General features: G+C 43.3%; 1 protein-coding gene across 2 annotated transcripts in view; it reads right to left on the reverse strand.

Moving 5' to 3' along the window:
- Positions 1-18,160, reverse strand: part of SHOC2 (SHOC2 leucine rich repeat scaffold protein) — a 56,147-nt gene extending 37,987 nt beyond the window's left edge. Inside the window, exon 1 of one of the 2 annotated variants that reach the window (XM_079976021.1) lies at positions 18,043-18,160. The gene's annotated coding sequence lies outside the window, so the exon portion shown is untranslated. Of the gene's footprint in view, positions 1-16,968; positions 17,237-18,042 lie in introns of those variants that run through there. The other variant, XM_079976022.1, reaches the window with a different exon arrangement.
- Between the last annotated feature and the right edge of the window lie 4,745 nt (positions 18,161-22,905).

Consider the following 22,905-nt stretch of genomic DNA (forward strand, 5'->3'; position numbering starts at 1 on the left):
CTGCTCCAGAGGGTTAGCAGACTCTCCAGAGCCGATTGGGAGGGTGTGGGTGTTGCAGGCAGGAAGAGAGCAAGGGAAGTCCTGCTGCAATGTTGAATCTCACTCATGGAACCTTCCATCCAGTGGTTTGATGAGTAGAAGGCAGCTTCTGTGGTTTGGTGACCCTCATAAACAGTGGAACTGTGTTGCACAAGACTGCAATGATAGGGAGAAAGCACCATTGGGTGTGGGGATAATGCTCCAATGGCCACGATATCTATTTTATCCTGATCTGGGTGGTTTCCCCTTCACATTTCAACCCATACAAAACAGCTGCCACTGTTCAGGAGGGCTCCCCAAACCTCTGAAGTTGGTCTTAGGGGAGGAGGGGAGGAAAAGAAAATTGATTGCATAAGCAGCTTTTCATTTGCACAACCACTGAATACAGCCCACACTGTGAAAGGACTAATGCAGTGGATTGGTGCCAGGGGAACTATGGCAACTTGCAACTCCCGTGTGTGTGTGTGTGTGTGTGTGTGTGTGTACATATATACATGTCTTCCTTCCTCAGTATGTGTTTACTGCAACAATCAGCAGCACAGCCAGGGCAAACAGGACTGCAATGTGAAGAGTGAAACAGCTCTGCAATGGAAGAAGAGCCTATGCTGCAGATCACTTGCTCTTGCAAGGAAAGGGAGGAAATGTTAAGAGATGTGAACATGGGTGAGGAAAAGACAAATGGTGAACAATCCCAGGCTACATCTGTGATGAAGAGCTGTAAACATAAGAATGAAAAGGACTGTAATCCTGTTTTAATTATGCTCAAGCTACCACACTATAGTAGATTAAGAGTGGAGCAATGTTCCCTAACCCAATTACCAAGTATATTGGAAGGGAGGCTTACCCAAACCAAAATCTATGGGCAAGGAAGAAAACAACAAAGATGTTTTGGAAATTTCTGTGATACCAGGAGTGCTGCATTTCTGGTGCTATCAGCAATTTGCAAGCATAGACTTATATACGGCAGAGTCTGCGCTTTGGCAACTTTGCTGATAAAATAGGCTATAAATACGAATGTTTGCTCTCACAGAAAAATGTGCATACAATTTAAATATGAAAATATATTTATAGCAAAAGCAAACTTTTAAAGCTGATGCATGGCAATAATGATAAACAGCTACACCAATTGCTAATTACGATGGTTTATAAAATCCCAGGGTCACTTCTTAAAAAAAAGTAAATTATGCTGCAACTGACAAGAGTACTGGGACTCTTCCGTAAAGTTAATTACATCACTTTACTAGAGGACACATCAAAGACCACAAAGACGGTCACAGTGTTACACCACAAGGCATGGTCAGCAAAAAAACAACAACCAAGAACTCTTAATCACCAGTTCATAAGGAAACTTCTAAGACAACAATACATATCTTTTAACAAGTTAAAAGTGTTCAACATCTCTGTATTCCAATGCAAGACAGCACAGATCCAGACAGGAAGAGGCGAATCCTGGAATACAGGTAGAAAACAGTTCTTCCTTAGGACAAACTAGATGTAACATCATTCATGCACCCCCATTAACAGTTCTCTTATAGTAATATTATGGAGGCTGCCCACAAAATGAGATCTTCCAGCCTCCCTGACTTAACAGCAACTGTCCCTGCTGCCAACTCTGTAGAATATGAGAAAAGAAATGCTGTGTGTGTTTGTGTGTGGCCAGTTTCATAACAGTGATACTTGCTAATGTCAAGCACCATCGCTCAGAATGAAATGTAACATATTGAAGGAGAAAGAATCACTATAACAGCATTCTGAAGTCAAAGGACCTCAGGTACAATATAAATTGTAACGGAACTGTTTCAGATACATTTGTGCGCCACCTTCCCACAGTTCAAACCATGCTCAAGGCAGCTTAGAACATGAAAATAAGGGGTGCATCCTCTTCATTTGTCCTTTGGTACTGCTACCTTCTTTGTGAACAGAGCCTACATTATTATTATTTTTGCTTGGACTGCTGTTTTATCTCCAAGTGTATTTTTATATTCTATTTTGATCTGCTATTTGAGCTGAGGTGTGTCACCTTCAGCCTCAAAAGGTGACATAAAAATGTTGCACATATTAAAATAAATCACCTCATGAAAAACTGAGCAGCTTCAGAAGATCTTATCCCTGTAAGAGGGGAGAAGTGGGGAGGTCTTTTCCAAACAGATTCTACAAAGTCTGTTTAAATGATGTATCATTTAAACACATGTGCTCAATAACATTTCTACTGTGGGGGGTGGGGGCAGGAAATCAGACTCTCACCATATGCTAGTTAGATGCTATAGTCTTCAGAACATTTAAGTTGCAAGAGTCTATAAGTGTTTTATACGTGTGAATTACCAAAATTCCCCACAGAAAACAAATTAAGCCAAGATTTAATACTGATTTGTTTTTATGTGTCATGAATAAAAGTGCTTTAGATCTCCATATTTTCAAATTAAAAAGGAAGGGAAGCACTTTTTGACTATTACAAAGCCACAAGCAGTTTATTGTTAAACAGATCAATGCCATTTGTATTAAACACACATATATACCTATTTGGTCATTAATAGGTATTTTCAATTTTTTGCACTCTCTCATTCATAAATGTATATCTGGAATTTATAAATCTTCATGGTGGGATTAAAAAACACTCTGGCAAAATACTGCTTTTCTGTTATCTCAACATATTTTCTGGGAAAAAATAAGATAAGACTCATATCTAATCAGAAATGTATTTTGGTCCATGACCAGTACAAAATGCATATTATACCTCAATGCTAAACATTGCTAGCATGATTATTACATCAGATGCTCCAAATCCAGGGAAGTTAAAACTGCATACATTGAACTTTTCCACTCAGCAATAAGAATTTCCAGAGGGAGTGCAAAGTAACCCTGTAACAACAGGCAGAATCTCTTAAACAAAGTTCTAGCCTTAATGTACCGTAAATTTCGCTCCATAACACGCAGATTTTTCCTCCTAGAAAGTAAGGGGAAATGTCTGTGCGTGTTATGGAGCGAATGCCTACAGATGGCGGGGGAATCTGCTGCAGTTGTGAGCAGTTCGTGGCTCGCTTTGAAACAGCAAAGCGGGTGTAAGCGGCTCCTGTCAGCGAGCCGAGCTGGGGAGGAGGGAGAGAAGCAGAGCGGGGTTGGCTGCTTTAAAACAACCCCATGCTCTCTGTCCCTGCCTGCAGTTTTTTGCTGTCCGATTTTGGATTAGCCACTGTAGGGGCTGTGTGTGTGTGTGCTTGAGCTATCGTTCCCCTCCTCCTGCTTCCCGTTCACTCTCCCTGCGCCCCTCCGACTTTAGAATTGACACTCTGTGTGTCTGTGTGTGAGAGAGGGCTCCTTCTCCTCCTCCTGCTTCCCCTTCGCTCTCCCTGCGCCCCTGCGCTCTCCCTCCGACTTTAGAATTGACACTCTGTGTGTCTGTGTGTGTGAGAGAGGGCTCCTTCTCCTCCTCCTGCTTCCCCTTCGCTCTCCCTGCGCCCCTGCGCTCTCCCTCCGACTTTAGAATTGACACTCTGTGTGTCTGTGTGTGTGAGAGAGGGCTCCTTCTCCTCCTCCTGCTTCCCGTTCACTCTCCCTGGCTCTCCCTCCGACTTTAGAATTGACACTCTGTGTGTCTGTGTGTGTGTGCTTGAGCTATTGTTCTCCTCCTCCTGCTTCCCGTTCACTCCCGTTCCCCTTCGCTCTCCCTGCGCCCCTGCGCTCTCCCTCCAACTTTAGAATTGACACTCTGTGTGTCTGTGTGTGAGAGAGGGCTCCTTCTCCTCCTCCTGCTTCCCGTTCACTCTCCCTGCGCTCTCTCTCCGACTTTAGAATTGACACTCTGTGTGTCTGTGTGTGTGTGAGGGGGCTCCTTCTCCTTCTCTTGCTTCCCGTTCACTCCCCCAGCGCCCCTGCGACTTCCAGCGCCCTGCGACTTTAGGGCCAGTTCTCTCTCTGCATGTGTGTGTGTTTTGACCTCACTGCGCTTGTTGGGGGAGAGTGTTGGTCGCATTTTTTCTTGATTTGTCTCAGAGTGGTTACTATCATGGTTTCCTTGCCGGGGAGGAGGGAGAGACGCAGAGCCTGCTTGTTCTAAAGGAGCAAAGCCGGAGAGGAGCCTCTCCTGCATTATTAGCAGCATCCTTCTCCACACCCCCCACGCGTGTTCCTTGTCTCTTGAGTTCTTTTCCTTCCCTCCCCACTTAAAACGTGGTTACAAAGCACGGATCCACATGGATCCTCAGGATTTTTGCACTAGGTCACTCCAAATTCACCATCAGATCACATAGCATATCCATGGCTACAGCCTGCACCAAAAAACACACGCACCCACTGTTTCATGGGGCCGCAATGGCGCAAAAACGTGGTTACAAAGCATGGATCCACATGGATCCTCAAGATTTTTGCATTGGGCTACCCCAAACTCACCATCAGATCACATGTCTGTGGCCACAGCATGAACCACAAAAATCATACATCCACTGTTTCGTTTAGAATATTTTTTTCTTGTTTTCCTCCTCTAAAAACTATGTGCGTGTTATGGTCAGGTGCGTGTTATAGAGCGAAAAATACGGTAATTCAACATTTAGACAGCAGTTTTCAGTATTCAAAAATGCCTTAAGACAAGTTTTCAATAATGCCCACAGCAGACCTGTAAGACAGGTCAGCATGAGAGGACCACAAATATGATCACCAGTAGTGATGTTACATTTAATTCTGGCTACAGAGCCCTCAAAGCCTAGCAGAAAGCACTGGGCTGGAGACAGTGAGCAGTATTCTACTGAATAGTTGTGCTAGCACAAGAATTATAACTTGCCACAATGGGATTCCCCTCTCTCCTGCCCCTGCACATACCCCAAATCTGCTCCAGAGGGTTGGGTAAAACCCCAGAACAGGTTTAGGGGTGCAGAGGAGGGAGAAGGAGAAAATGTTTGGGCAGGAGAAACATGTGTGCTGATGGAGCAATATGCCTAATGCTGTATTGAATACAGCCTATCCTAAATTACCGTACTTGAACTTAATTCCTATTGAAATCAACAGGAGGCATGTTTAACAATCTATGGTCTTTTAAATTGTTGGTGGGTGTTATTGCTTTTGTTTGTTATTATGGTATGTATTTATTGTGTTTTTATGCTGTGAACCACCATGTGATCTTCAGAGGAACGGTGGTATAGAAATGTAATAAATATTCTGTTCATTTCAACTGAAACTAAGTTCAACTTAGTCTGGATCCAACCCTCTCAGTTTATTCTGGGAGCAAGAGGCAGCACAGCCCACACCTACCCTCACATGCATGCATGCATGCAGAGAACTTGGGGAAAACGCAGGCTCTCATGTCTCACTTTGCATAAGACATGCCAGGAAAGCTAGAAGCACTGAGGAAGACCTGTGCTGTTCCTGGCCTTCTCCAAAACCAGTTAAAATGAGGGCCCAGTGTGAGGGTAGGGGGAAAGAAAGTGTTAGCAGTGATTGTAAATAATGCCTGGCTTCTAAGTCCTGCAAAAGTGTGTGGACTGCTGCTCAGTATTATCCCCATACCACTGACAGGGGGCTAGCTCAAATATAATGGCTTTCCTAACATATTTGAACTTAGAACTGAGAATTTCTGACTCCCCTCACCGTGATTATGCAACACAAACTTTCTCCTTGTGCAAAAACATCACAACTGAAGTATATGCCAGGTGGGAACTGCAGCATTCACAACTTCTAAAGCCAAACTCTTGCAAAACAACAACAACAACAACAACAACAACAACAACACACACACACACACACACACACCCCTTCTTCTTTCTGCTTTGCATATTATGTTCCTATCACAATTCATGTTTCTCTTTCTAACATTCCCCCAACCCCATCTCTCACACACAAAAATCCTGATTCCATATTTTGCAAATGCAGTCCACAGCACCCGCACCCATGTCTCCCAAGCTCAATTATCCATTAAGAACTCAGAAAACAACTAGCTTAGCACAGACATAGCTACGTCACCAAGTGAACAGAGATGCTTATCGCCATGGAGACCTTTGCACTCTCTCCTCTGTTCCCACTATAATTTTAGAAGATAAACATTGTGCTAATAGGAATGCTTTTGCTGGTTAAAAGAACAACTTCCAATTCAACCAGAGCAATTCCATTCCAACAAAACCACAGCAGAATTCCCTTGACAGTTTATCCCATCCACCAGCACCTTGACTGGAATTACCGGTACATGCTAAAGAAGAACATATTCTAGACTGAGATCATGGATCTTGGTCTCTGGGAAACATCTTGGCCATTTTAAATAAATAATCTTATCACATAAAAGAACAGCGTAAATCAGATTTATTAGGATAACAAACAGTTCTAAAACTAAGATGGAACATGCCTCAACTGGTGGCCAAATGAAACATCATTACAAATGTGGGAAAGTAATAACATTATTTTATTATAAGAATAACTGAAACTGATCCTGATGTTTTTAAATGGAAAATTTGGCTGATTCATGTTTTTTTAATGGACTATTGTTTTCATAAAGTTTCCAGCATCTCATTTAAACATCTCCCAACACACGTGTGAAAACACACATGTGCACACACATGGAATAAGGAGAAATTCTCCTGTGCATGATCAGGCAAAAGAGCCCAGGCAATAAGGTTAATAATGTAAAATCATTTGCAGAATTAATTTTTAACTGCAATATTATATCTCGGTTAAGGTTTTTCTCTTTGAATCTGCAAGTATTTACACTTCAAACAAACTTTTACTGTCCAAGCTATGAATTTGAGGTTTACTGTACTCCAAATATACCTTGAAACATTGTGTTCACTGTTAACTTTTTTTTAAATTAAAGAATAAACTTTAATTTAGACTTATGTGAGAAAAAGCAGACAGTGCTTGTTTAGACCGATTGTGATAAAGCAAAAGAAAAACCGATAGTGAAATAGTGTATTGCTAGCGTGGGTTGAAAAATACCATCTGCTGCAATTGCAATTTGCTTCCCTTACTTTGCAGTATGAGCTTTTAACTTCTTGGTTCCGGTTTCTGTTTTTGGCTTCATGCTAATAGATTTGTTCAGATCAAGTACACTCACCCAAGGCAGAACTCAATCGCAACTGCAAACATAAAACTGATAACTATTCTTTCCATATTTCTGTATATTATTTCACATATGAGGTAAAGTATCGTGCCAATTCCTAACAAACTCACTCTAGAGGGGGCAAAATCAGCTTCTTGCTCCAAGCACTAGAATTGCCAAGAGCAAGCTTAGCCCCCTCCTCAATGGTGTGCATGCCTTTACAGTGGTACCTCAGGATGCGAACAGGATCTGTTCCGGAGCCCTGTTCTCATCCCGAACGAAACGCAAGACGCAACGGCACGTCTACCGTGTGCTGGTCACGTTTTGCCGCTTCCGCGCATGTGCGTGACGTCATTTTGAGCGTCTGCGCATGCGCGAGCGGCGAAACCCAGAAGTAACACGCTCCGTTACTTCCGAGTTGCCGCGGAGTGCAACTCGAACGCACTCAACCCAAAGCACATTCAACTCGAGGTATAACTGTACTTTTCCATATAGGAATGGGGGGAAAATCCTATTCGTTCCTATGAGAGAAAACAAAGAGTTACACCTGGGGATAATATCACACACAACCATAATTAACCCCAACAGTGGCTGGCAATACCAGTACTGGAAAGCAGCCCATGGGAGACAACAGTACCTCCCCTCCTGAAAGCGCCTTCAGGGTTCTAAAGGAAGGGCAACATATTTCTGAAACTTCCTTTTCCCTCCACCCCATAAAAACTAGAGGGATGTTTGAAAGTGTGGAATGGGAGGAGGCAGCAGTATGGACTATAACATTAGTGACACTTAATATACAAATGTTGCTCAATTATCTGAAGGGCCTTCTCGGTAGTGGTGCCCGCCCTGTGGAACGCCCTCCCATCAGGTGTCAAGGAAATAAGCAGCTATCTTATCTTTAAAAGACATCTGAAGGCAGCCCTGTTTAGGGAAATTTTTAATATTTAATGCTGTATTGTTTTTAACACTTGATTGGGAGCTGCCCAGAGTGGTTGGGGAAACTCAGCCAGATGGGCGGGGTATAAATAATAAATTATTATTTATTATTATTATTATCCTTTAGGAGGAATTATTGGAAATACAACACAAAGCTAGGGCGATCCCCAACTGCATTCCAGTACAACATTAAGATACAGGAAGCTGATGTGTTATATTTAATACATACACAAAATAGACACATATGAATACACGTAGGTAGGTAGGCACACACACACACACACACACACACACACACACACACACCTTAATGCCAAAATGACTTCTAAGCAGAGGAGCAAGCAGCAATGCCACAGAGAAGTAGGCAGGAGTGCAGGTCTGACTTCATGCTAGAACCAGACAGCCTTACCTCCACTATTTAGCATAAATGATATCTGAGAATATTGTTTATTTCACCAGGCTCCAAAACACCAGAATATGTGTTCTAAAAACTTTTACTGGTTCCTTCAAGATAACCTGAGCTGCAATATGCAGGAGTAAGGAAAGTGTTGGGTGCAGCAGATTGCTACGTACTTAAAGAGAATTTTTCACACAAACAATAGCAAACATCCAAAATAATGTTTTGAGGCATGTGGTTATCTATTATTTCAGCAAGAGTCATATACTGATGGACTTGAGCCATTAGACTTGTCAGCTGCCTCATACCAATTCATCTTGCAGCCTGCAAAACTTGATTCACCGCTTTTTCCAGTGTTCATGTAGTGGCAGACCTTCCAGTATACACGTAGCTGCCCTCCAATTTATGCAATGCCATACATTTTGGCTTCTGCTTCCTTGCCACCCACTGTGTCAAGGCACATCAACCTAGTTTGTAAAGTGAACTTCTTGTATTGCTTTAATTATTAATAACTGGGAGAAGCTACGATGTAGTTTCACAAGTCTCCCGAACACCAACACACACAGCCCACCATTAAATCACTGGAGCTTTAAGCATTCAATATCAAAGTTATCACTTTTATCGCCTTTTTGGTCATAAGAGCTTCATTCATAGCACACACAAAAAAGGCATTAAAAGTGGTAACTTTGATAGACCCTAAAACTAACCTATGTACCAAGGGTGTAAATTGTATGCAGGGTGTAAGAGTCATTTTAACCATCATGCTAAGGAATCTTTAGTAAACTCTAAAGTATTGAGGAATTGAATCAATGATTGCTTGCAAAAACTTTCCTCTATAGGCATACACATTGGCCACACAATTTACATAGGCAGCAACCATGTGGTGAATAGCTTTTCTATCCCAGTTTCTAGCACTGCTCTTGGAAGGGAGAATGAGCATCAGTAGTTAGCCACCCATCTTAGAGCCATTTACTGCTATTGGAACCCCAACAGCTGGAGCAAGGAGTTTCTTTAAACAGCTTTGGCCAGTACATCAGCAATGGCTATTCCTAGACACCTTGATGTATGGTCTGGAAGCTGTAGATAATGCAGAATGATAGAACTGTGCTGGCTGCTGATTTGCTACCAGACCAGGTATTAACCTACAAAGCCTAAACAACTTTGGGCTGGGCTATTCATGTGAATGCCTTCTGCAATACTGACCAGTCCAGCTACTGTGGTCATCATCAGAGACCCTCCTGGTGTAACCAACTGCATCTGGCAACAGCTGGCAAAAGCCAAGAAGAGGACCTCTTCTGTGATGGCAGCCTTACTATATAATGGCTTCCCCCTGAAATAAAGTATGCCTTGACTTTGTTGAACCATAGGCACATGCTGAAAATGTTCTTTTTTGCATCAGCATCTGATGGTTCATAATGCCAGCCACTATAATTTTAAGACTCACTACTGCTTGTGTTGTGTTGCTGTTTTTAGTATATTGTATACATGTGCTTGACTGTATTGTACACCACTTGCATGTTTTACATGATAGAAAGCATATAAATATTTTAAGATAAATGCTGGAGCTATATTGCCAGACAAACCCCATAGACAGAATATGTAACAATAATGACTGAGACAACTTTGAGGGAAGAGATTTTCAACATGACATGCCTTAGACAGTACTCAGTTTATGAACGGGGGTCTCCAGTTTTTTCCAGAATCATTATGCTTGCATAATATATATCCTCCAAGAGTGTACCATCTAAGGAGATTCTATATACCAAGAATTCAAGCTTTCGTTTAAATGCATGAACCATTCCTAAAAGCACATGTCTTTTGATATTACTACCAGCAGGGCTCTGCAACAAAATGTTGCAATGCAGAACACTTCTGACCAAAGTTGCAGCCACTCATTTCATCTCCCCACCCCACCCCTACCCTCAATCAAGGTAGCATTCTGTGCCCACTGAGCATGCTCAGATTCAGCAATTCTCACTTCGGTCCCTAGGGACACTTAAAACAGATTCATCATGTGAACTAGAATATATCAAGATAATGAGACGGTTCTCTCTTCCATTTTTATCTCTATGTGCCTCTTCCTCAGGCTTCCTTTTCCAGTCGCCCCATTCCATCATCCTCCCACTCCGTTTTCTGTTTTTTCCAGTCTATGTTAGTCAGCAATGTGTGGCCACATCGGGGGGGGGGGGGGTTAGGGGCAGAGGAGAAACCACCATGGGGTATTTCCCTGAAGTTTTTATACTCCTGTTATCCTGAGCCTCCCGATACCTCATTCTTGTGGGTGGTGCATTTCTGTCTACCTTTGCACGAACATGTGAAGACTTGCATCAGAAATAAAGAGAACACTGATAACCTGTGTCTAAATATGAAAGAAGTTATCTGGAGAGAAAGCTCTCTAAAATTGGCTTTAGCTCTCTCTCATCACCAAATCAGGATGATTTTCATTGCATAAATTTGTTTTTAAGTCGCCTGAATGTATCTTCAAGTACTTTCAGTCTCAAAGTTATTTTTAATTTCTCCACAAGCATTCATTGCAAAGGGCATAGCACAACAGACTTGTGTTTAAAACAGCAAGCTGGTACAAGTCCAACTAACATTAATGCTGCATTCTCAAGAGGAGCAATTTCAGTGATTGGCCCAACTTTAAATAGCCATGTAAACAAAAGAAGAAACTTCATGACATGTCATCAGTGACAAATTCTTTGCTTACGAAAGCATGAGTTTCTTCCACTGCTCCCAAACTAAGCTTGTTCAGCATGCATAAATTCTGTGTTTTACAACCATCATAATTTCTGAAAGAAATTGAAAAAACACACCAATTTTTTCACATGATCAGGATTTTTACTAAACCCTAAACAGTCTTAGAAATACTGAATTGCAGACACCAGAGACGAATATTCACTTCTAGATCGCAAAATAATTTTGAAATCACTTTGAGCTGTGCCTAATCGCAGTTTGCCTAGTTTCGTCACCTTGCATTTAAATCTGTGTACTACATGTTTTCATCCCCTTTTTTATATATACAATTAAGGGGGGAAGGGTTCAGTGGAGGCTACAGATTGCCAGCATGGACAATAGGAGCACAGGCTAACACAAAAAAGGAAAGAAAATAGTACCTAGTTGGTATTAACCACTCAATTTAATGACACATGGATTTGGAAGGAACTGTGCTGCTAGAGGAAGAGGGGAATATTGTTTTACACCAAGAATGTTACCTCAATAGAGATATGATTGATCACTGATCAGTATCTGCATGCTAAATGAGGACAAATGAGAGGGAGAGGGGGAGAGAGATCTAAGCATAATTTACAGAATTCTGTATCTTTTCAGTAACACACACCACCACTACCACCACCAATTATTTCAATAATTATTTATCTTTCCAGTCAGTTTGAGCTCTCTTAAAGTATGAAACAAATTGTATATTATTGTCTTTTTAGAAAACACAATTAATGGAGGGCAGGGTTGGTGGAAGCTACTCATACTGATGGCCACTGTGGATAATAATGTTATTAGGGTCATGGACTATCAAAAAAGGTCATTTCATTTAATCCTTCCAGATGGTACCAACCATCCTTTCTAGTCCATAGATTAGGAATATATGGAAGAGAAACTGTACTCCCTAACTGTCAGCAACCTTGCCTATTAGCAGTAACATCCTGCACAATCCTCTTTTAATAAAGCACACTGCCAGCTCTGAGCAAATCTCCATAAACATAATACTGTATATTTTAGCATCAACAGTTAGACAGCAAGCATGAACTCAGTTGTTCAGCAAGCTATATTTCGTAAGTCATGAGAGTACAAATGCAGAAGATATTTCAAAATTTACTTGCATCATGTAAAAGGCATTGTTCCTTTATAGCAGGGGTAGGAAATCCTTTTTCTCTCAAGGGCTGCATTCCCTCAAAGTAGTCAGGGGTTGCATGCTGGTGTTTGGTGGAGGTAGGGACAGCGGTGGGTGTGGCCAGAGCCAAAAGTGGGCAGGGCATCCCCCATTTCTCTTTCTGCCACGCCCTTCTCTTTTGGTCTCTCTTGACATCCACATGAGGTTAGAAAGGAGATGGACTTAGCTGCCTCAAACTGCACAAACTTCCCACATAGAAGCCAGTTCCATTTATGAAAGTGTGCAAGTTGCATGCATATCATCTACCCCACTGAACACACGTATGCTGGGAAACGGCAACTGGTCATTTGCACAAGCATCAGAAAGGACACACATATTCACAAGGCTATGGACACATTGTCTTCAGAGATAATGCCAATCTGAGGGGGAAAGCACATTATAAAAAACAACAGCAACATGATAATGATAAAAGCAATTACAGTGGTAGCTCAGGTTAAGTACTTAATTCGTTCCGGAGGTCCGTACTTAACCTGAAACTGTTCTTAACCTGAAGCACCACTTTAGCTAATGGGGCCTCCTGCTGCTGCCGCGCCGCCGGAGCACGGTTTTTGTTCTCGTCCTGAAGCAAAGTACTTAACCCAAGGTAGTATTTCTGGGTTAGCGGAGTCTGTAACCTGAAGCGTATGTAACCTGAGGTACCACTGTATCATGTTTGGCACTGCCTTTAAAAATAATGTGACTGTTAACTAACATAAGTAAAGGCAACTTCCTTTACAGCCCATCTTGAGTTCCATCTTGGGGAGACCAAAGGAAGAAAGGAAAGAATCAGAAATGTACATAAAATTTGCTCCCTTTTCACAGTGATCTGACAGGTATGTGCCCCCACCCCCACCCCAGATCCGGTCCCTCACATCAGGTCTACACAATTAACACAGAACTGCCTAAAATCAGTACAGTTGCTTCATGAGATAATGACTGGAAAAACACATAGCAATGATATTACACTGAAAAGAATGTTATGCTGGAAAATACTTCTGCTTGAAGCCAGATTGAGTACTTTAGGCGTGTCTAATGGAAAATGAGCTCTAGGCAGTGCAGGTAAATGAAACAATGTTATCAACTCATAGACACTTACCATATCAACAAAATGGAATTTTAAAACAGAAATAATAATATAGCTATCAGCCACAGCAATTCTAACACAGAGACAAGTGTTTGGGTCCTGACACACTGAAGAGGGTTTGTCATTTATTCCTCCATGTCAGCCTTTGCTAACTTGATGCCCTCCCTAAGTTCTGGACTATTAGCCCCACCAAAAACATCTCGAGGGCTCCTGGTAGGCAACAATCTACTTCTTCATACAAACAAACTTTTATTCTCCTTTTTCCTCTCTGGTCCCTTATTCTGTTTAAATAGTTGAAGTACCCAGTCCCAGAATTGAGTGGAATCAGTTTCAGCTTATGCAATCAGCTGATGTGGGCAAGGTACTGGCGGCAATATATCCAATCACATGCCCTCTTGACCCCTGTCCCTCCTGGCTCATTAAATCTAGCAGAGGTGGTCTGACTGGTTGGGTCCAGAGCATGAAAAACACTGCATTGCATGAGGGTTCCTGCCTTGAAAGAAAACAGTGGTGCAGCACTCCTAGATTTCTTAGACTAGAACTACCAATGAAAAACACACCTTTTGGGGAGAAGGTGGTGATGAGGATTGTGGTGGGGCATGACACAGGCTATTTAGAACCATTCCAATCTGGGTTCAGGCCTGCCCATGGGTTCCCTGATGGATAACCTTTGCAAAGAGCAGAGCAAGGGAAGTTTGACCTTGCCTCGTGATCTGTCCTCGGCTTTTGATGACACTGACCATGGTATCCCCCTGGACCTGCTCTGGGGAACAGGAATTGGGGGCACTGTGTTACAGTGATTCCAATCCTACCTCCAGGGCCAAGTTCAGAGAGCTGGATAAGCAGAGTGCTTTGTAGCCCCCGGCAGCTGTGTTATGGGTTACCACAAGGTACTATTTCCAATGCTATTTAATATCTAGATGAGACCCCAGGAGATCTGGGGCAAGGTCCCATCAGTATTCTGATGACACTCAGCCCTATTTCTCCATAACATCTGAATCAGGAGATGCTGTGCAGTCCCTGGACCAATGCCTGGATGAATTGAGGAAGAACAAGATCAGCTTGAACCCTGGCAAGATAAGAGACACTGGGGGGGGGGGGTTCCTGTGTCCGAAAAATTAGTCAGTTGGCTATCCTGGATGGGGTTGCACCAAAATTCATACTGCACGAAGGCTTTGTATGGCCGTGACAAGAGGAAGAACTTGCACAAGCTTAGCTTGTCATACATTAATCAACACAGAAGGAAATAAATGTAGCAGGGAGCAAGTTTTGATGGAGAAAGATACATAAAGGAACAGCAGTGAGCCATCAAAGATATAGGTGAATATAAATGAAAACCTCTATTTGCCATTGCCTTTCATCTGAAAAGAATTATCTGATCAACTTTACCACAAACAGCTTGGGCAAAACCAGCAAATAATATATGAGCTGCCCTGAACCTTTAATCTGTGTCCAATGCTTACACAGCATATTACAGTGTTTACAGTATTCAAAAATCACTTCAAATTCTTCTTGCAAAATTGTCTTCTCATGACAGTATTTTACAAAAGCCTTTATTAATTTTGATCCAATCTAGAATGTTTATCCGTATCAGTCCTTGGACATATTTCTTAGAACTGAAACATGATAATGTATATGAATTTTTGACGGCTGATCCTATTTCTTTTTGATATTGTTTTATGGAACTGTAATGTTATATATGCTGTAAGCCACCCTTGGTGGACAAGATATTACTGTTTTAATAAAGCAAATAAATACCACTGCACATATTGAATTTATTCCCTCACAAAATTAATATCTGTCAAAATGAAACTGTTGCCATGGATGAGCTCACTAGAAGAATCATCAAATGAAACTGAAGGAGTGCACACAGAAAATATGAACACATCCATAAATCAGTATACCCAGAAACTGTTGCAGAAATTATACACTTGTGCAATGAAAATTTGACCATCTCACTCAATTAAAACAAGAACCAGCATGATAGTATACTGTAACTATCAAGATAATATATGTGCAAGCCTCTCCCTGCCCTCTATGACATCTGCAAACACTGGAAAAACTGTAACTAGCAGCAGCTCTACACACAGTGACAGCACTGTTTACAAACCTTACTTCTATCATAATCCATAGCACAGATAAGGAAATCACTTTCTACATCTATAAACTACTGGGAGCATGGGAGCCTGCAGACTTTCATGTAATTCCAGCCATGCTTCTACATTTTAAAGCTATTGCGAGCGGAGCTCCAAGTACAAAGTAGCTCCCCCCCCAAAAAAAAAAAACCTGCTGCTTCCCCAAATCATATGTAAATAACCATGGCCTGTTAATTTCACTTGCTACATCTACAGAAACTCCAAAGCTCAACAAACCAATTTAAATGTGATGATTATCACAAACTAAAATGAATCCAGCTGCCATCTATTGGGAAATCTTACTTGCTAAGAGCTCTTGGGATAAATCACTGAGACAATCTAAATATTTAAACCCATGTCAGCAGTAATGGAGTCTGAAAAATCAGCTTATCTAAAATATGACACTAAACAGAATAAATGTATTGATAAGAACTAGGTGGAACTCCAGAGATCAAGAAAGTATTTATGCTTAAAGCATGACTGCATATATTGTGTAACTTCTAAGAATGCCAAGCATGCCTTACAGTGCAATCCTACACAAGTCTACTCAGAAATACAGTAACTTCACTGGGTTCAATAGAACGCACCCCCATATGATTGCTGATTGTATTTCCCCTTATTTTTTAATCCCATTTTAAACTTAAGGCTACAATCGTTTTTTTAAAAAAAAAACCTCTGTTGAAAATGACTAAGAATCTGCGTCAATTGTGGGAAATGCTCTTTTAACTTATGTTTGAGCAATTTTATAGTTCCAAAAGGCAGGCTATGATATACAATTAAAACTCAGCCATAATTGCTATTTGCCTGTGAAAACATATTTCTTCATGCGCATATGCAGTTACTAAAAATGAATGATTTTACATACCAGTTTAAGCTACATTTTGAAATGTTGCACTGAAAATGCTGGATTAAAGTTTGTCTTTTAAAAAATGCATTTTAAAATCTTTTAAAATAGTCCTGAAAAAATCAAAACACCCAACATTGAAATCTCATGCTGCCTTAAATAAAACTGTATTTATACAGTTAGCAAACACACACACACACATTTGTTCAACGTAATAAATGGAAACAGATTTCAAACTACTTTAGTGTTTATCAAATGGCAATCACTAAAATCAAATCCTTTAAATTTGATAGCCAGATGATTAAAGACAGTAGAATCATATACAGAAAACTGAAATATAATCACAATGAAATAGGAAAAGAATTACATACACGTCCTTTAGAAAGGAAAGCAGGGCTTTTCAGAATCAACATCCAGTGTTAAAAATGGAAATACAACAGTGGTGCTGATTACAGTCAAAATCCCTGAAACAACTTTTCCCCTTGATCTTCATGCTTGGTGAAAGACAAGCTGCCCATCTCTGCTTCTGTAATTGACATCACTCCTCCACAGTATATACACTTTCTCTTGACACCAGACATTTTATCTTAGAGCAAATAATCCAACTCTCACCCATCTGAGGACACTGGCTATACCTGCTGGGAAAGGGCGTCAGTGCTTTGTGCGTTCAGGGCTTCCTGCTTCTTCTCGCGACTACCTTCTGCTGCTGCTGCTGCTGCTGCTGCTGCTGCCGTTTCTCCTTCTGCCTTGTGGCCTCTTAGGCCCAAACCCCTGCCTCCTGTCAGCAGCCCTAGACAAGCCTTGGATCAGAGGCTCCTCCACCTACACCCTTGCAGCAGCAGCAGCAGCAGCAGCAGCCAGCAAAGCAGCGGCGCACACGCGCACAGGCTCAGGCACACGCGCGCCCTTTCGCCAACCACCTCCCGAGCCCTTTCCCCTGCATACTCCACCCACTGCCCGAGGTCGACCCGGAGGGGTCCCCCTTGCAGCCTCGCCCTTCTCCCTGGGCCACAGCAGCCTTCCCCAACACCACCACCGGCTGGGGCTGCCTCCCTAAACAAGGGCTTCCACTGCACAGGTGCAAACAACAACACCACCCCCTGCTTGGGAGGGAGGCAGGAGGGGCCTTCGCTTGCCACTGCGTCCCCTCCTCCTGGCCCCCATCGCCCCCTTTCTCCACACACGCCTTGCCTTCGGAACCTCCCCCTTTTCAGCTGCTCTCCTTCCTTCCCCTGCAGCTCAACCTTCCCCTCCCCATCCATTTCCCCCCTTGAAAAGGCGGGTTCGTGTGCGGCTCCCCCCCCCCCCCCGACAGACGCGCCCACTGCCCGATCCGGAGCCCCATTTCCTCCCCCTCCGCGCTCACCTTTGCGCAGAGTCCCCTTCGCCCTCCCTCCCGCCGCCTCCCCTTTCCCAGCTGCCAACGACAGCCCCCCCCCCCGCCTCGGTTGCAGCCCCGTCTCCTCCGCCTCCCCCACCCCGCCCTCCAGCGAAGGCTCCCGCCTCCCTTCCCAAGCTCCCGATACCCCGCTCGAGCCGCCTGCCTCCCCGGCTGCCCTTACCCCTACAAGACGGCCGCCCTTCCCACTTCCCTCCCCTCCCTCCACATTCCAGCTGCAGCCCCCTAGCTGCCCCCTGCCGCCGCCCCATAGCTGCCACCGACGCCACCCCCCGCCCTCAGGCCTTCTTGCCCCCCGAGCTTTCCTTACCGTGGAGGCTCCTCCGCCATCCCCTCCTCACAGCCGCTTCCACCGTCCGCCTCGCCCGCCCGCCTGCCGCCGTCACCGCGCACCGAGCGGCCCGTCACGGGACTCCCCGCCCACAGACCTCCACGGTAACCATAGAGAGAGGGAAAGTGGCAGGTGGAGCGGCGCGCCGGCTTCAGCGCCCGGACGCCGCCATGTTAACCGGAGGCAGGGAGAGTGAGGTGGGGGGGGAGTCTTCGTTGCTATTGGCAACGGGCGAGCACGACTCAATGCATTAATGGCGGAGGGGATACCGGGGCAAACACCGTGATGCGTGTGCATATAAATAAAGTCTTTCGTTAGGACTCCAAAGTCTAACAAACGAAGTTGGTTTTATTAAACGTGACACAGAATAAAGCTGCCCTCGCTAGGTAGGCAGCCGCGCTGAGGGTAAAAATGCCGCCCTCTCCTCCCCCTCGTACCCAGAGGCATGGCTGTCCGTTTGCCGCACAAAAGGGCGAGGACGTCGCCGCTGCCGTTCGCCCGGTTGCGCGCTCGCGAGAGACCCCTGGGCGAGGCCGAACGCGCGGACCGGGCTGAGACCAGCCGGCCTGGCTCCGAATGGGTTTTAATCGCGGCGGATAATGGAGAAAACAAATAAGGAAATAAAGCTCCCTTGCGAATTGAATTCCAAGTCAGGATTCCGTCTTCCCGCCGACACCCATTTTAGCGTGTCATCAACGTCAGGAATTCATTGCCACCCTATAGAATAACCATAGGTCCTGGAGAACTTTTTTTTACAGGCAAAAGTGGGGGTTTGACACCAAAACACATAGGAAGCTTCCTTGTGCATGCATGCATTTTGTTAACTGGGGGGCAGGAGAGAGAAGCAAAGGAGGTCCATGTTTAAATCAAAGAGAATTGTGCAGTGGTGGCCCTCGATTTAATTCCACAAGCTCCTTTCCCGACGTCTCCCAGTTTTGGGCCAAATAAGTTCTCCCTGTGGTCTCCTCAAAACGGGAATGGGGTGTCACGAAAAGTAAGGGAGTGGGGCATTGCCCACTCTGCCTGCCTGAAATCCAAGCACGAAAAGTATACAGTATTGTGTAGGGAAAGCAAAAAAGTATTTTTGCAGAGATCTACAAAGGCCCAATTTCAACATGTTAGGCATACAAAAATATATTGGGTATTATGTAGCTGGCATAACCTCTAAACTGAGATGCCTTCCCCTACATGAGCATGCTAGGGATCCATGGTGCAAGGGATGCTGCACTCACATTGCAGGGTCCTGTATGGGGTCCAGCGATCCAATTTAAACATGGCACTGGCCAAGTGGAATCCCACACAAGTAAGGGCTTCACCACACACAACATTTACCATAAACTGGACTGAGAAATGGCTTTGAATATCACAGCACCCTCGGCCATCCACAGTGGTAAGTGGCTCATGCTTCCATTTTCAAGGTCCAAAGGGGAACTTGGGAGTGAATGGCAAGCGGGATATGAATTCAAATCTTGTGCAGTAGCACCACCACTGGAAACATAGCACACTTAAATATCTTAGTGCTGTAATGTCCAAAGCTACTTTGTTCATTGGGATTTACTTTGCTGGAAGCTTGTTTGGGATTGCAGCCTGGGCTCCTGCTCACTAGAGCAGGTGGGGAAGAAGATGGATGAAATGACAGACAGATGGATGGCCTTCCTTCCTTCAAAGGCACTCAGGGCAATGTACAACAAACCATGACATGGTACTTACTTACTTACATTCAGAGGTTTAGTTATTTATTTAGTGGAGGAGTCTTCAGTCAGATCAGCTCCCATTTGCTGTGTGAAGTGGTGCAGTCCACACACAGGTTTACCACCACAGCATTAACTACACAGCCAAACTAGATGTTGCATGCAGGCACTTGTGAATTCCCCCAACTGCTTCTTATCGCCAAGCGACCTGAAGCTTTAAGCAGAAGAGGGGATGGGACTGCTTAACCCTTTGCCCCACAGCTATTTTTCTGTCCCAACTTTTTTGCACCATAGTTAGGCCCATAGACGAAGGACAAGGTAGAAATATTTGAGCGGAGAGGGCTTTATGTAACTAAGCAGAAAAAGCAAAACAAATTTTCAAAAAAATAAATGTGGCGTATGATTTTTCACAAGAAGAAGCAGAGATCTGAAACTAAATTCCCATGCAACAATAGTAACAACCATTAGGTTTTGCATAGATTTCATTGAAGCCTTAATTAATTGTTTAACAATGTGACAATTTTAAAAACCGGTAACAAGGAGGATGTTTTATATCTCTTCTATTCTCCATGCCTAACAGTTCAACCCTACACATGTTTACCCTGAAATAAGTCCCACTATGTTCAGTGGAAATTACTTCCTAGTACTGTAAATGTGTTTAGAACTGCAGCCTAAAGCACAATTTTAAACTTTTTAAAAAGTAACTGTAGCCTTCCCTGCATAACCACCACAACAACATTGCAGAAATGGACTGTTTCCTTGGGACACCCTGTGATCATGAATGTACCCCTAACTGCCTCCAATAAAGTATTTCTGATCTCACTGTTGCATCTCTGAAGGTACTGCATAGAATTAACCACCTAAACCTCCCAGTTTAGTGCTTTTCAAGAGGGAAAAAAATGGCTTGAATTAATCATGGAAATGTAAGTCACCACACAGGCAAAAAGAGCTAGGAGATGGGAGGGAGGACAATACTGATGAGACCCAAAAGATTCCAAACATTTAAACAGGAAAAGTCATCCATTTTCTTCATATGACACTAGCTGTTTAGCAATGCAATTTCTTCAGCCAAATGTATACAATGCAGTCATGTGTCTCCTGGCTGCCAAGTGTGGTTTTGTTTTTTTGAAGAGCTCATTTCCTCTTAATAGCCCTGCTTTTGGCAAGCAGAAGTTTACAAGGTGAAGTTTCTCCTATCAATTCATTTCCATGCCAGGAAATGCTTCACCTGCTGGATTTCAGCCCTGAAACAGCAAATGTTGGCAGCCAGACAGCCAAGTTGTTAAGAGTTTCAGGACCACTTACCATATTGCGATTAGAATCACATACTTTTTTTTGTGCTTCCAAACCAGAAGCTGCCCTAGAAGGCCTGTGGCTACCCTGGCTGGAAGGAATGCTGCTCCCTTAGGCTACATATGTCCTGCCCACAACTCCAATCCAATTCAGCCATTCTGCTGGCATGTTTCAGGACTCAATCATACTTCCACTTGTCCTGCTGCTTTCCCCCAGGGAAACCACTGAATGGTTTCACTGAATGTCAATCGGGTTTTCTGCAGAATGACATTTGCTTCGATTCAGTGGTAAATACAGTGGTACCTCGGGTTAAGAACTTAATTCGTTCTGGAGGTCCATTCTTAACCTGAAACTGTTCTTAACCTGAAGCACCACTTTAGCTAATGGGGCCTCCCACTGCTGCCGTGCCACCGGAGCACGATTTCTGTTCTCATCCTGAAGCAAAGTTCTTAACCCGAGGTACTATTTCTGGGTTAGCGGAGTCTGTAACCTGAAGCGTATATAAGCTGAAAAACCCGAGGTACCACTGTATCTGGTATTTGGCCAGTGAAATATGGATTTCACCAAATCCATTAGCCCCCTCATCTGATTGATTTTAGGTATAGTATTGTATTCTAAATCACACAAGGGTGTCTCCCTCTTCTTGCTTACTCTCTTCCTGTGCAGCCCATCCAAACTGCAAACAACAGATGTTTCCATGCATCACAAAATCTGCTCAGTGTGGTTTGTCTCTGGGCTGATTTGTAATGCATGAAAGCTGCTGCTCTTTTACCAACACATGACAGTGGTATGGCTTGTGATTGCCAGTGCTCATTCCTACAGTTGTTCCAATTTATCAACAGGCAACGGTTTCCAAACGTTGGAAAACTTGTATGATTCTGCTCAGGAACAGCAGTCATTATATCTGAGACCACAAGAGGGCAGCCTTTCATATATATTGAATTTGACGCATCAATGTCTTTTTGACCATGATTTCCTGGGAAGAGTGTTAGTGAGGTCTACACATTTGAAGTCTTCCAGTCGTTTCAAAATTTAGCCTTGCCCATTTGACCAGAGGTGATTGCATTGTCCTCTGCATTACTAACCTTCTTGAAAGAATGAGCCTAAAGATCTCCCTACACGCTATTAGAAACACAGCTAATTTGCATCTGTTAGCACCTTTCTTCATAAACACATTAATAATTTGCATGAATTACTCAATACTGTATTTGAAAAAACATCTTCCTTAACTAACTGGTGTCTCTTCTACCAACTTCCCTTCCCTGTATTTTTTTTTTTTTTTGGGGGGGGGTGTTTGCAGGGAATAGTGATTGTTCAAGAGCAATCAAACAACTGTTCTATGTTTTTCAAGGAGGCACAACATTGATCCAGAACTTCTCTGTTTAGCAAGAGAGCAGCTTTCGAAAGGCAGGGCATCTATCAGTGAGTATTAGCCATGATAATCCAAGTGATCCTTTCGCTTCTGAGATTGTATACCAGTTTCTCAGGGTGGGGCTTCATATGGTGCTGTGTGCACTTCCCAGAAGCATATGGCTGGCTACTGTGGGTAAGCAGGAAGCTGAAATTAAAAAGACTTACAAGTCCATTAGAAAGCAAGACGCAAAGGGCTAGATGAACCTCTGTTGGGAGGCTATTCTATAATTTAGGATGGAGTCACTTCCGAAAAGGGGCCGCTTCCTTGTCCCTAACCTCCATACTTTGTTGGCAAAAGGACAGTGAGGAGGATCTCAGGAACTGAACACAGTTCTTAAGCGTGTTCCTATGAAAGGAGAGAGGCACTGACCTCAAAACCTTGGCTTAATACAGGGTGATACATAATGAAGTATAGTTTCCAGATGCTGTAACTAGTTTCCATGAG

The sequence above is a fragment of the Podarcis cretensis genome (assembly GCF_951804945.1).
Source record: "Podarcis cretensis genome assembly, chromosome: 5".
In the NCBI taxonomy this organism is placed as follows: domain Eukaryota; kingdom Metazoa; phylum Chordata; class Lepidosauria; order Squamata; family Lacertidae; genus Podarcis; species Podarcis cretensis.